Genomic DNA, 16270 nt, shown 5'->3' on the forward strand with positions numbered 1-16270 from the left:
TGTAGTCAGCAGGACTCGAACCTACGTGGGGAAACCCCAAAGGACTTCTAACCCACCGCCTTAACCACTCGGCCATGACTACAGACAATGCCACACACTGAGCACTGACCAAATCAGCCGTGATCTCATTGAAAACTGCCGCTGACTTGAGTTAAATGTTTCCATCTCCATTCATCCCTTTGCTGTCATTTGTAAGGTGCGAGACACCAATGTAAAAGAAGAAAAGCACAAAGTTAGGAAAAGATATTTGCAGCCAAATTGAGTCAAAATTATTTATTGAAAGGAAAATCACACTTGGCAATTTGCTAGATCTCTTTGCGAACATGACCAGCAGAGGTAATCAAGGGAGCTATTGATCTGAGTATTCTTGGACATGAAACAAACAAAGGTTAGTGACAGATTCATTTCTTTTTTTAGCGAACGAAATGGTCATTCCTGATGGTTACAATGAAAGAGATGGTTCCCAATAAAAGACAGAGATTAAGTCGCTTGTAGATATACTTCAATAGACAATAGACAATAGACAATAGACAATAGACAGACAATAGACAATAGACAATAGACAATAGACAATAGATGCAGGAGTAGGCCATTCTGCCCTTCAAGCCTGCACCGCCATTCAATATGATCATGGCTGATCATTCCTAATCAGTATCCTGTTCCTGCCTTATCTCCATACCCCTTGACTCCACTATCTTTAAGAGCTCTATCCAATTCTTTCTTAAATGAATCCAGAGACTTGGCCTCCACTGCCCTCTGGGGCAGAGCATTCCACACAGCCACCACTCTCTGGGTGAAGTAGTTTCTCCTCATCTCTGTCCTAAATTGTCTACCCCGTATTTTTAAGTTGTGTCCTCTGGTTCGGCACTCCCCCATCAACGGAAATATGTTTCCTCCTGCCAGAGTGTCCAGTCCTTTCATAATCCTATACGTTTCAATCAGATCCCCTCTCAGTCTTCTAAACTCAAGGGTATACAAGCCCAGTCGCTTCAGTCTTTCCGTGTAAGGCAATCCTGCCATTCCAGGAATTGACCTCGTGAACCTACGCTGCACTCCCTCAATAGCCAGAATGTCTTTCCTCAAATTTGGAGACCAGAACTGTACACAGTACTCCAGGTGTGGTCTCACCAGGGCCCTGTACAGCTGCAGAAGCACCTCTTTGCTTCTATACTCAATCCCTCTTGTTATGAAGGCCAGCATGCTATTAGCCTTCTTCACGACCGGCTGTACCTGCATGCTTGCCTTCATTGACTGGTGGACAAGAACACCCAGATCTCTCTGAACAGCCCCTTTACCTAATTTGATACCATTGAGGTAGTAATCTGCCTTCCTGTTCTTGCCACCAAAGTGGATAACCAGACATTTATCCACATTAAACTGCATCTGCCATGCATCTGCCCACTCACCTAACTTGTCCAGGTCACCCTGTAATCTCCTAACATCCTCATCACATTTCACCCTACCACCTAGCTTTGTGTCATCAGCAAATTTGCTAATGTTATTGCTGATACCATCTTCTATATCATTTACATATATTGTAAAAAGCTGCAGTCCCAGCACGGATCCCTGCGTAACCCCACTGGTCACTGCCTGCCATTCCGAAATGGAGCCGTTAATCACTACCCTTTGTTTCCTATTAGCCAACCAATTCTCTATCCAATCTAGTACTTTGCCTCCAATCCCGTGCGCCCTAATTTTACTCACTAACCTCTTGTGTGGGACTTTATCAAAAGCTTTCTGAAAGTCCAGGTACACTACATCCACTGGATCTCCCTCGTCCATCTTCCGAGTTACATCCTCAAAAAATTCAAGAAGATTAGTCAAGCATGATTTCCCCTTCATAAATCCATGCTGACTCTGTCCTATCCTGTTACTATTATCCAGATGTGCCGTAACTTCATCCTTTATAATAGACTCCAGCATCTTTCCCAAGAAATCAATGTGATACGATTCACTTTCAGCCCCTAATTACCCCAGAGATGGAGGGGGCGAGTTACTTTTCTTCACTCTCCAATTCCACAGCATGGAGGTACAGACATGAAACCGCTACAGACGGAGTTCTTGAATTGGGAACCAGCGACACTGAAAGAACTCGGCAAAAGTGAGGACTGCAGATGCTGGAAACCTGATTTTAGATCAGAAAATTCTGGAAAAGCACAGCAGCATCCGAGGAGCAGGAAAGTCGATGTTTCTGTTGCCAGTCTTTCTGCGTTCCGCAAACAATTTTCGTTTTTAGCTCAGATTTCCAGCAACTGCAGCTATTTGTATTATGTTAACATTCATCATGTTTTGGACAAAACCAATGACCTGCTGGCATCGGGAAATCGGCAGAAGTACTGGGACACCGACATGTTAGCTCAACAATACAACCATTCCATGAGCGGGAATACGATCCGGGCCACGGTGCTGAGAGTACCGAATCTTCACAAGTAAATAACAAGACAAGGCGATAGATACTATCGTATTTAGTGTAAATAAAACACCTTTTATGATCATTTTCGTTGCAGATTATTTTCAACTTGTCTTCGGAGATTTACAAAGTGGCAAAAGGACATTCCGCCTGTGTGCATTGCGGCTAATCAGAGAGCCATCTGTTCCAGTCGCAGTTTCCAACTTTGGCCTAAAGTCTCGTGTGTTCTAATGTTCCCAGGGCAAATGTCAATGACTTTATCCTGTGTTCTTAAATGGCACAATAATGGGGCAGATGTATGACACTTCCACAACGACTCGTAACTCTTTTGAGGAACTCATGCTCATTTTCACCCACAAAGGGAGACACACAGAAAGATCCCCCCAAAGCGACAGAGGTCTCCGTTGTGGTGAGCTGGAATTTGAAATGGACAATAGGACAAATGCAAGTTTTAAACGCGGAAGCACATAAGCAACGCCCGGCAGGACTTCACAGGGGAGTGTCAACGTGGGGCACAGTTAAAGAGAGACATTGCCCTCGAGCCAGATAGGTCTCGAACCTACAACCTTCTGATGCGAAGTCAGACACGTTATCCATCACGCCACTGGCCCAATAGACGCGCTGACCAACGGCAGAATGCCGATATGTAATGCCATGGACGTTCACGGAATCAGAATTAAAAAGGTGAACAAGCAGCGAAGATAATCACCAACACTGCTTCACTTCGAAGTTTCCAATTTGTGAAGCAGTGCCTTTCACTGGCAAAGGAGAAACATTTGTCCTCAGCTGCCTGCTTCAGGGTCGCCTCCTTCTCTGCTGGAAGTGTCCATCGTTTTATTCACAGTCCCGACGCGATGTCATGATCCACTCCAGTGAAAGCGTGTCATGGTGCCGTCTAAGCAAGACCCTGCCGAAACTCAGCGAGAGACATCTGGTCATTTCGAGCTCAGGTTGTGGAATTAGACGAGCTGCGTGACACCTTTTATTGGCGCCGCCACTTCACTGCAAATTAGCGGCTCAAAACGAGCCGACGTTAGCATCAGCTTGATTTGTAACTTCCTGCAGTGCATTTGCTAAACAACATCAGATAGATCCCATCCGGTCTAGCTGACTTATCTATTTTCACACTCTGCAGTATTTCAAATATCTCTTCCTTGTGAACCTCAATCTCTTCTAGTCTAGACGCAAGTATCTCTGTATCTTCCTCGCCAACATTTTCATTATCTATAGCGAACTCTGTCGAAAAATATTTATTTAGTGCTTCCTCTATCTCCACTGACTCCAAACACGACTTCCCACGATGATCCTTGATTGTCCCAAATTTAACTCTCGTCATTCTTTTATTCCTGACATACCTATGGAAAGCCTTAGCGTTAACCCTGATCCTATCTGCCAACAACTTCTCATGTCTCCTCCTGGCTCTTCTCAGCTCTCTTTTTAGGTCTTTCCTGATATCGTTGGAACCCTCGAGCGCTCTAACTGAGTTTTCACGTTTTGTCATAACATAAGACTTCTTGTTCTTCTTGACCAGGGATTCCACTTCCTTAGTAAACCACGACTCATGCGTTCTATATCTTCCTCCCTGCCTGACAGGTACATACAAATCTAGGACACACAGGAGCTTTTCCTTAAATAAGCTCCACATTTTAATGTGCTCACCCTCTGCAGTTTCCTAACCCATTCTACGTTTCCTAAATCTTACCTCATTGCATCGTGATTTCCCTTCCACCAGCTGAAACTCTTGCTCCGTGGAGGGGACCTATCCCTTTCCATCACGAAAGTAAACCTGAGAGAATTGTGATCGCTGTCTCCACAGTGCTCACCTACTTCCAAATCTAAAACCTGGCCAGGCTCGTTACCCAGTACTAAATCCAAAGTGGCTTCTTCCCTTGAAGGCATGTCTACATACTGTGTCAGGAAGCCCTCCCGCACACACTGGACAAAAACTGACACATCTATAGTACTCGTACTGTAGTGATCTCAGTCAATACTTGGATATTGTCTTGAGTGTTCCAGAGTTTTTCATTGTCCCACAGTCCAGATGAAGTTTGTATTCCTCACGTACGGGAGCGAGAATTCTTTCAGTGTCTCAGATCAGTTCCTGTGTCGAGAACATCAGAGTCAATGTCCCTTCCTCTTCTCGGACTGACAATTTACACTTCTTCAATCTCCTCTGATTCCATTTCCCAAAGAGTTTCTCAAGATTTCCAAAGCTGGAGCCTAAATTATATGGTTTGCTTCCTAAACATTTTTCCAGCTGCCAACTGACAATATTTTCACAGTACCTCTTCACAATCCTCTGGCTTGCACCATGTCCAGCGATGAGACATCCCGTTTGGTGGAGAGAGTTACTAGGCTGGTGAGTTTCACTTTGGAACAAAGATGGTTAAGTGGCAGTTTCCTGCGGTTACTTGTAATGATGGGAGAGGGAGCAGTGGGGAATGAGCACTCTGACTAGCAGGAAGAAGTGTTGCCAATGACCAGAGTCAGAGAACAGAGGACAAGGGATGAGAGGAATGTAATGAAAAGCAGCACTTCTGCTCAGGGCGTTCAATAACAACTGCAGAAATCCGATGTGTCGAGCAGTGTATCTGGAAAGAGAAACAAAGATAATGTTTTAAATGTGGAGCATTTCTGATAAAGAACTCGAGTTTCTCAAGTCTAATCAAATTACAGGCCTGGTTTCCAAACAGGCTTTCTGAACGTTGAATTGTTCCAGCAGGAAAGCATTCATAACGGAGTCAGCAGGATTCGACAAAAACTGAACCATCTATAGTACTCGTACTGTAGTGATCCCAGTCAATATTTGAATAGTGTCTTGTGTGTTCCAGTGTTTTTCATTGTCCCAGAGTCCAGATGAACGTTGGCAGATTCTCGATATGTAATGCCATGGACTTTCACGGAATCAGAATTTAAAAGGTGAACAAGCAGCGAAGATAATCACCAACACTGCTTCACTTCGAAGTTTCCAATTTGTGCAGCCGTGCCTTTCACTGGCAAAGGAGAAACATTTGTCCTCAGCTGCCTGCTTCAGGGTCGCCTCCTTCTCTGCTGGAAGTTTCCATCGTTTTATTCACAGTCCCGACGCGATTTCATGATCCACTCCAGTGAAAACGTGTCATGATGTCGTCTAAGCAAGACCCTGCCGAAACTCAGTGAGAGACATATGGTCATTTCGAGCTCAGGATGTGGAATTAGACGAGCTGCGTGACACCTTTTCTTGGCGCCGCCACTTCACTGCAAATTAGCGGCTCAAAACGAGCCGTTGTTATCATCAGCTTGATTTGAATCTTCCTGCAATGCATTTGCTTAACCACTCGGCCATGACTACAGACAGCACCGCACCCTTGAGCACTGACCCAATCAGCCGTGATCTCATTGAAAGCTGCCGCTGACTTGATGAGTTAAATGCTTCCATCTCCTTTCATACCTTTGCTGTCATTTGTAAGATGCGAGACACCAATGTAAAAGAAGAAAAACACAAAGTTAGGAAAAGATATTTGCAGCCAAATTGAGTCAAGATTATTCATTGAAAGGAGCTATTGATCTGAGTATTCTTGGACATGAAACAAACAAAGGTTAATGACATATTCATTTCTTTTTCTGGCGAGGGAACTGGTCTTTCCAGATGCTCACAATGACAGAGAATTTTCCCAATTAAAGAAGGCAAATAAATCCCATCTCACGCTGACACCATCGTGAGCGCTGCTGTTTCACAATGCCACAGAGTCAGGGTCAATTCCCACCTCAAGCAACTGCATGTGTGGAGTTTGCACATTCTCCCCGTGGCTGCGTGCGCTTGCTCTGGTTTTCTCCCACATTCCAAAAATGTACCGATTAGTTGAAATGGCGGTGCTGAATTGACAGGGTTAAAGGAGAGGAATGCATTTGGGCTCGGGCGGTTCGATGTGGAGTTGCTGGGCCGAATGGCCTGTTTGCACATTGTAAGTATTCTAATCTACAGTAATCAATGACCAAGGTACAGCACACTTTGTTCGATGGGGCATATATAACTTTTCGATTGTTTTTCTTCAAAGTTTCTTTACAATCTCAAACGGGAGAGTAAGAAGGGAAATGAATGCCTCCCATGATTCTTGCCTTCTTTTATCATTCACAGGCGGTATTTTTTCCTGTCTTTTTTTTTACACTATGCTTACTGTTAGTGTTCTTGTAAGCTCCACCAGCTGGTTTCCTCTTTCCTCAATGTTCCTCATCTCTACTCAAACACACTTTCCATCCTTATCTCCTGAATCAAAGTAATCTCTAACCATTGCAGAATTGCCACGGAAACTGGGCTTTTCACACGCCTGTGTATGCCATTTCCCAATATTAATTGATCGTTTACTGTGTTGCAATTGCGCACGATAAGAGGAAAACAAAATAGAGGCCGGTGGTCCTGGGTTTCAAACGCACGTAATTGCAGCTAAAACGCAGGTTACTGCACACAATGCGATCACGGAAGCATGCACCGAACCGTCAGGAAGCACTCAATAAGTACAATGCTGGATGTCATGTCAGGAACAGGACTAGAGACACAACAGAAATACATCTCTTGGGTACTATTTTGGACGTATTTCTCAAATACGTGTTTTACATATGTTCCATCGGGAGTGACCTCACACAAGGAAGTAACCAGTGCTGCAGACGGTCATATAATCAGAGTTCCAAGTCCCGGAGTCAGAGACACTCAGTGCCCTGTGTGTACCTACAAGGAACAGCTGTGCATGGGGTTTACAGGGTAACTGAACTGCATGAATGCAGCTCGATGGTCGTCTGCTTCTCCTCTATAGTTTTCTGTGCAGTCCCTGCGTGCAATCTTGTCAACTACGTTTGTCTGGCACAAGATGGGCATTGGTCACTTGTCTCATAGAGAGGCTGTTGGTTTATGTGTTGTCATAATTCCGAGTGTAAGGAGGAATCTGGCTGTCAGTTCCCAGAAACTTATTTTAATAAATGGAAGCGTGCTTTTTAACTTGTTGCGTGGCATATCCTCGTTGCGAAGTTCGTGCACTGCGAATCACGTTGTGGGACTATCCAATTTTGACAAAGAATTTGTGTGGCAGTCACGAGTTGCCACGACCAGCTATCCCTAGTAGCAATACGGACAAATGGCAAGAACTACAAATTCGATTAGAGCAGCACAAGTTTAATGTGACAGGGCAAACAGAAGGCAGCCAGAAGATTTCTGGGTGTAGGGCAATCACCCAAGGTACACCCAAGGTCTGTGCATCAGTAGAATCTGAGACCAAAGTCGTCTATGTTGGTTATTCATATTCCAGACAACTTGTGTTGTTCCCCATTTACTCTGAAAGTGAATAGACATAGTTATTTCATCGTTATTTCGAAAGACGATCCTGCATTGAATCTCTTTGCCGTTTTTTGATGTTGTGGCGAAAAGGTGGGCTATCGCGATGTGAAAAGTTGCTATACTTTCATTTCCTTCATTACTGTCCTGGTGAGGGATAAAGGTGATTGTCTCTCTCGATCACATGGGGGCACCGGCACATTGATGGCCTAATTTAATCACGGATATAATTGGAAATGTTCACTTTTAATGGTTCGTTGTTGTGTTTTGTTTTACGATACTTGAGCACTTTCTGGGACTTGGCAATACACTAAATCTCCAGTAGGTTTTGAATTGCCTCGCTGTTATTTGTGCGAGCAGTTCATGTCAGAGACGACTCACAGTGCCTCACAGACAGCACTTAAGCTTCGGTGTGTCTGATCATGGTACTGCCTTTTCAGTTTTGATTCTGTTCCACAATAAGAGCTGTCAGTTTGTGGATTCGCTGGAGAGCAAAGTGGGTAATTAGATATGTGAGATATTTTTCTTCAGCCAATATCTCTGATGGCGAACTTGGGAAAGTGTCAAGAAGAATCGTCATTGGCAGTAAATATCCGGAAAACCTTAATCTCTAGATCGGTTGGGCTCATCCACCCTCCAAACAAAATAGCCAAACTCGCTGGCTGAGTTACAAACATCATGCATTTTTTTGCAAATGGTGTATTCAAACCGTTGCCGGTGGCTGGAGCATCTCAGACTTTTCGAGCATGGAAACAAATCCCGCGATCCAACTTGCCCTTGCTGAATAGATAACCGAAATTAATCCATACATTTCTGCCAATATTTGTGCCTTATCTCTCCGAGGTCTTGCTGTCTATAAACCCATTCAGATGCCTTTGAAATGTTGTGAGTGCACCAGACTCTGCCACTAAATGTGGCAATTCATTCCACACACAAAAGTTCTGTGTGAAAAACATGTGTCCCTCACATCCCTTTTAAAACTTTCCTCTCTCACATGAGACATTTGCTATGTAGATCTGAACTCGCGTGTCTTGTGAAGAAGTGCTCCCTGACTATTTCCTCTGCCTGTCTTCCTCATGATTTTATAAGCTTCTGTGTGTCCATATCTAAGCCCTGAAGCTCCTGGGAATCTGACAAAGCCTATTCAGTTTTGTTCTCATGTCCAAGCACTGCAAACCTTGCAAATCCTTGTAAAGCTTTTCTAAACTTACACTTGCAAGACGTGTGTCCAGCTGCAGCACTTGTTTTACCGCGTGGCCACTCTGGAACTGCGGGTGGACTCACTGTGGAGCATCAGCAATTTTGGAGAGTTATGTTGCCTCCCAGGTGCTCAGGCCAGGGATGTCGCCCATCGGCTGAAGAGCATTCGAAAAGGGGATCGTGAACAGCCAGTTGACTTGGTGCATACAGGCACCAACGAAAAAAAAACGAGATGTGGACCTGCAGGGAGAATTCAGGGAGCGTGGATAGAAATTAAAGAGGATGACCTCAAAGGTAGTAATCTCGGGATTACTGCCGGTGCCATGTGACTGCCAGCGTAGAAATGAATTAAGAAACGGCACGGTGAACACGTGAGTTGAGGAATGGTGCTGCAGGGCGGGTTTCAGATTTATTGGATTTTGTGACCAGTTCTGGGGAATGTGAGACTATAAGAAAATTGACGACCTACATCTGAAACAGGCGGGAACGTATGTCCTTTCGGGAGTTTTTGCTACTGCTGTTGGGGAGGTTTTATACTAATGTGGCAGGGGACTGGGAACCACAAGATTAAACAGGTTGGCAGTGAGGTGGAAACTGGAAACGCTGAGAATCTGGAAGATAGTATTAATAATGGGAAGATTAGGCAGAGAGCAGATAAATGCAAAAGAACTGGTGGCCTGAAATGCATCTACTTTAATACATGGAATATAGACAGATGAACTTAGGGCTTAGGTTGGTGCCTGGGAATATGACGTTATTGCGATTCTTGGCGAATGTGTCTGTGTCTCTCTTTCTGTGGGAGACACGACGTGGGTAATAACACAGTGTGAGTATGTCAAACTTCAATCCCATTGTTGTGTCATCTAAGATCAAAGCGAGAACCTCACTGCCATTTGCACTGGAAGCATCAGAACACATAAGATTATGGACCAAAGCTGGAAACTGGGAATAGAATAGATGAATGTCTTTAAACCAGACTGCACCATGGGCCAAATTGGATTTTCCATTCTGCAAAACTTGAAGACGAGTAGAAACCAATCTGCAGGGGAACTGATCAGAAATTAAATGGAAAATCCATTTCATTGAGAATAAGTGCAAGAGCGTCTGTCTTCATTCCGTGTAATCTCGTAGTTCGGAATTGGAACTCTATCCACAATAGTGTTGGTACTATTCTTGGACAGGGAATGCATGTTTTATTGTATAAATATATCGTGGTACCAGTATTTCTTACCACTGGTCCGAACCTGGTAATGCTTGGTTTTGTGCCAGGTTATCAAAAATCACAAAGATACAGGTTTTGGAAATATGATCTAAAAACGAGAATTGATAGAGAAACCGCTACAACTGGCAACATCTGTGGAGAGAAACAGTTTTTTTTCCTTAAGATAGACAGGAATCAGGTTACTTATAGATTTCTAGATTATACTGTTGGGAAAATGATAATCTTACCTGTCGAATCAGGATATTTATGAAAATCACTCCTGAGCTTACAAACATCGAATTTACAATCTTAAAAGGACTTAATCAGCTGTCATGTTACTTTCATTTTCCTGAGCTGGTGGAAGGCTATGTTTTAATGGCTACATTTCCTTTTAGTTTCCGTTATTTAGCAGTCACGCCGAATGGAGAATTGTTTCTTTCAGTGTCTGCCTCAATATGTGTCTTTGTTTTTTCTATATTTGTCTCTGTATCCTCCTGGGCCTTGTTCACATTCTCCGACTCTCTGGCTCACCATATCCCTCATTTCCCATTTCTGCTCTTGAAAAGCCTGACATTCAGAGACAGTTTGAGATTCGAACTGCTGAGAGGCTTTCTGACGCCTGGCTGGAGTCGGTCGAAGTAGTCTCACATTCTCTGGATAATGCGTCTGTCACTTCGACCTGAGGCAAGGAGACATTTCTTCCTCAAAATCTAAAGACCCTTTCGAAGTTAAACTTGAATTCCTTATCCAACAGAAAAAGAAAGTAATTACATGACAGCTGAAGAAGAACAACGATGCATTTACTGTTGGTGTACAACGAATGAATGGTGACAGCAGAGAATGAGGGTGATCATGTCGTGGTGTCAGTGCCATTACCACAACATTTCCCGGGAATGCTGCAGTGTCTCCTGCCTCACCACTTAATTTCCACAAAACTGGGAATGAAGGAATGAGAATAAGAGGATGAGAAGCAGAAGTGCTTGTGGAACTGCGGGAAGAATCTCCAGGTTAAAATATAGTTAAAAAGAGCAACCTACACTACTGGATTTAAACCAGGAAAATGAAGCCGGAACGCGAAATTAGAATGCACAGCAATTCAAACAGGACACTGAGTTCCTCGATCAACAACACAATACTTGCAAGAAATAACGAGCTTTCAATACAATGAGCAGTCACCAGTGTGATGGGAGCTGCTTTCACCAGCTAGGCCATGACGCCACGTTAAAAGCCAGATTTCTCGTCCATATGTGCAATGCCTGAACCACTTGATCACAGGAATTCGAAAACGCGTTTTCTGTATTAATGTTGCTCAGTATGAATGGCAATCAAACTCTGCTTTTGCAAAAACAGACATTTCAATGCTAGCATGCCCCACTAAAAAGGCACAGAAAAAGACAGTATCCTCTTGCATTGGCATCCAACAGATATTTTCGTCTGTTTCAACTGACAGAATAAAGAAGATGTGCTCATCTCCTCTCGCGTCCCATTAACCACGTTAATACACACGCAGGGATTTTCAAACCAAGATGAACAGGCTCATTGTTGTGAATTGACAGCAGTGGTGTGTGAGTCATTGCGAACAGTGAGCAATAAATGCTGAACCAATAGCACTGACACTGAGCCTTGCACCATTAGCTCCACACTCACATCTTGTATCATGTCTCCTAGGCATCAGTGCATTTGACTTTAATTATTCTACCCTGCACCTCGCCTCAAGTTATTCCCGACCGCTTGCAGTTTCGAATTAGAACATGCAATTATTAGAAATGCATTTCTGGGACACAGTTGTCTTTCAATGAGATAAGATTCACTGCCCATCCCTAATTATCCCAAAGATGGAAGGGACGAGTTACTTTTGCTAACTTCTCAAATCCTTAGTATGGAGGTACTGACAAGAAACCGCTAGAGATGGAGTTCCTGGATTGCGGAAAGCAGACCGACCCCAAACAGCTAACGTAACCCACCCAGGGAAGAGCAGATGGATCCCACTCTGTCAATGTAACTCAACCAGGGGACAGAAGTCTGACATCACACGATCAATGTAACTCAACGAGGAAATTATGGCCTGACCGCACTCTGTTCATGTAACTCAGCCAGGGAAGAGTAGACTGGCGCCACTCTGTCAATGTTAGTCATCCAGGGAAGAGCAGACTGACCCAACACTTTATATGTAACTCACCCAGTAAATGGCAGAGTGACACCACTCAGTCAGTAAAATTTACACAAGAAAGAGCAGACTGATGCTACTCTGTCAACGTAACTCACTCAGAGAAGAGCAGGCTGTACCCATTCTGTCTCTGTCACTCATCCAGGAAAGAGCAGCCTGATCTGATTCTGTCAATGAAACACAAGCAGGGAGACGAGCCTGAACCCACTCTGTCAAAGTAACTCACTCAGAGAAGAGAAGATTATTCCATTCTGTCTATGTGAATCATCCAGCGAAGACAGTAATGAAACCATACTTGCTGTTAAACTCAGATAGAGAAGAGCAGACTGTCACGACTCTGAGAAAGTAACACGCCCGTGGAGGAGCAGACTAACACCACTCTCTTAACGTAGCTCACCCAGGGAAGAACAGACTGAGTGCACTCTGTGATATTACTCACTCAGAAAGGAGCAGACTGACCCCATTCTGTTAATGTGACTCTCCCAGGGAAGAGCAGATGAAGCCCAATCTGTCAATGAGACTCAACCAGAGAAGAGCACCCTGACCTCACGAGATCACTTTAACACAACTAGGAAATTGCAGACTGACCGCATTCTGTCAATGCAACTCACCCAGGAAAGAGCAGATTGATTCCACACTGTCCAAATAACTCACTCCATGAAAAACAGACTGACACCACTCTCTCAATGTAACTCGCACAGGAAAGAGTAGACTGATACCACTCTGTAAATGTAACTCACTGAGGGAAGAGCAAACTGACGCCACTCAGTCAGTGTTACTCACCGAAGGAAGGACAGACTGACCCCACACTCTCAGTGTAACTCTGCAGACGGATCCCACACGGTCAATAAAAGTCATTCACTGAAGAGCAGTCTGACCCCACTCTGTAAATGTCATTCACTCAGGGAAGAGCAGACTGAACTGATCCCATTCTGTCTATGGCACTCACCCAATGAATGAACACTAACCCCACTCTACCAATATAACTCGCCAGAGAAGAACAGACGGAAGCCAGACTGTCAACATAAATTATCGAGGGAAGAGAATACTAACCCCGCTCTTTCTGTTTCACTCAGTCAGGGAAGAGCAGACTGTCACCACTCTGTGAAAGAAATTCGCCCAGGGAAGGGCAGACTGACCCTTCTGTATCTGTGTGACTGACACAGGTAAGAGCAACTAATCCAACTCTGTCAATGTCTCTCCCTCAGGGAAGAATACCCTGACCCCTCTCTGTCCATGTAGCTCACCCAGGAAACAGCAGACTTACCCCACTCTGTCTATTCAAGTTCACTAAAATCCTCTGAAGTACGTCCTATCCAGACACTCTCCTCATCACTGTCTCTGGAACCGTGTGCGTTCAATGGTGAATCCAAATAACCTGCAAATGTTCAGAATGTGGCAGCAAACCAGAGCTACCACACAGAAATTGGGCGAATGTACAAACTTCCATCAGGCAGTCACCTAAGCCTGGAATGGAAACCAAACCCGACAGCAGTCGTGATTATAAAATGGCAGAACAGAAACCCAGCAAAAAGAATTGCTGTGTGTTGCAACGATTCTGAGGATTAATGAAGCCCCCCCTCACTGGAGTTAATCTCCATTTTCATCACTGCCAACCTTCTTCAAAGCAAAGCACGCACTTGCTTTTTTCAGACTTCTGATATCCCGCTTTCATCCCGCTTTTTACCGAATCATGTTTCTGACTTTACAAACTACGTCATACCAGGTTGACAACTGCAGAATGAGCTTTGTTCCGTTCTCCACTGATGTTGAGAGTAGTAATACAGCATATTCGAGTAGGACTTGATGCGCTTGCGGGGGGTGTATTCGCGGCATTATGGCTTCTTTTCGTTTTCGGTCTACTATTTCGAGTTCATTGCGCTGACTTCTGAAGAAGACTTCTTGGAGTCGAAATGGTAACTGTGTTTTCTCTCGAAAGACAGACGTAGCTTTATTTCTGTTCTCTTATAAATTGATCTTCTTCTGATCTTTGCAAGTGAAATAGGGTGCATTACTATTGCCCGTTTTTAGTTTCAAAATCAATAGAAACATGAAGGAGACAATATCAAAGAACACAAAGTTCTGAGTTGTTAAGATAATTTTTGCAGCAACGGTGGACATGAAGGTCAAATTAAGATAACGGTTCAAGAAAATTTAGTCTGAAAGTGGTATGTGACTTTAGTTCCAAATATATGTTTCCGTTCTCCAAGTACATCTTTTTGACTCCCAGAAAACATTGATTGTTTTCTGTATTCACTTTGTTTCGCGATATCTGTTGTCTGGTCGACCAGGGACAACTCGAATTTGCGTCTGCATTGAATAAGATTTCGCTCTTTCTTTCGAGAAGCAAACCTATGCATTATGTACCACTTATCATGCTGATGGCTAAGAAGTTCAAAATGAATTGCGGTTTATGGATCGTGAGCAAGAATGAAGTGATCCACTTGCCAACAGATGTCACCACGCCCTATTCCTACATCGGGCCTGAACGGTCCATTGGCAGAGTCTGCAGACAGGAAATGTCTAAGTGAACTAGTTCTTTGTTCAGTTTGATTTGATACCAATGGTAGTGCTGTTTTGGGGCAGAAATGTGTCAACATCTCTGACGTTATAGTCAAAATTTAAGTCACATCTACTTCATGGAGTATCTTCTCAGATCGGAACATGCTGACATGAAAATATCTAGCTCTGAGAGCAAAGGTTTTTACATTAAACTGGTAGTATGTTGAACTAAGCAATTCAGATAGCCAAGATGAATAATTGGTATTTGGTTCTTCATGTGAGCTCTCCACACCAACTGCTCCAACGAAGGTCGTGGATAAGATCCCCATCGATTATTTTGGTCAATTTTAGCCTCAACAACAACCTATTGCTCTGAACAATGCTACCCCACAAGCAGAGGGCTAAGTCTGATTTTCATCGTTAATTTTCAAATTCAGTTCTTAATGCACAGTTTCTTACGAATGTGGACAGCAGAAGCCCGTTAACATTCCATTTCTAATATTTCCAGAAAATTCTACTCCGCTGATATCGCCTTGCCTTATCACACCTCAAGCCAGGAACCTGGATCAGTCGAGTTCCTTTCCACACATGGAGTTGCTTTTTCTAATTCATTGACTGCTGATATAATAGATTATTGGCCTTGAGAGTCAGTTGTAAATTAGGTTGAACTTTCTCAGCTTGACTTTCAACTGATCCTAAAAAAAACTCATCACCTGCAGGTAAATTGCATTGCTTCTTGTTTTGCTTAATTCCACCTCCCCCACCCCCCCCCCCGAACATCCAAATTTCACGATAGTTCAACAAATGTTTTGAAACTGATTCGTGTTGGAAGTTGATTACTTTTTGTGTCTCGACATATAATTTATTCAATTAGACGTCTTGAAATTACTTCGGATTCTTCACAGTTGAAAATTTACTTTCGATTGAATGCAAAGCTCAAGCTCCACGAAACCCAAATTCTGCAAAGGAATTAATGACTTTTAAAAGATTCAACGCTGTGAGCAGGATTCGAACCTGCGCAGGGAGACCCTATTGGATTTCAAATCCAACGCCTTAACCTCTCGGCCATCACAGCTGCAGGAAAGTGGCTAATTTTCATATTAAAAGAACTTAAGTCATGAAATATGTACTTTGTTTGAAGAGCAAATTGTCAAGACCCAAAGATTTCACCAAATCCTTTGCAGACACCCAGACGAACGTTACCTTAGCAGATTGACAGGCTTTCACCGCAAACTAGATCCTGACACAGCTGAAGTTGTGGGAATGATTCTTCGTTGAATTATAGAGTCACGGATGTACACCACACGAAGAGAGGATCATTGTCTCACTGCGTCCGATCGATTTTGACTCAATTGCTCATTATCTGGTGCTAAAGTTGTGTTTCAATATTCATCGAAATATGGTATTAGAAATGTTGATGCTAAGTCCATAAACACTAGCGACATTCGTTAAAAAAAATCGGAATTAGAAAGAATGCAGAACCAA

At 43.5% G+C, this 16270-nt stretch overlaps 2 non-coding genes across 2 annotated transcripts; both read right to left on the reverse strand.

Moving 5' to 3' along the window:
• trnas-aga (transfer RNA serine (anticodon AGA)) lies at positions 1 to 82 on the reverse strand. The gene has a single exon. It is a non-coding gene; the product is annotated as a tRNA-Ser (tRNA).
• Positions 83 to 15778: 15696 nt separating this feature from the next.
• Positions 15779 to 15860, reverse strand: trnas-uga (transfer RNA serine (anticodon UGA)). The gene has a single exon. It is a non-coding gene; the product is annotated as a tRNA-Ser (tRNA).
• Between the last annotated feature and the right edge of the window lie 410 nt (positions 15861 to 16270).

The sequence above is a fragment of the Chiloscyllium punctatum genome, chromosome 30 (assembly GCF_047496795.1).
Source record: "Chiloscyllium punctatum isolate Juve2018m chromosome 30, sChiPun1.3, whole genome shotgun sequence".
Classification (NCBI taxonomy): Eukaryota; Metazoa; Chordata; class Chondrichthyes; order Orectolobiformes; family Hemiscylliidae; genus Chiloscyllium; species Chiloscyllium punctatum.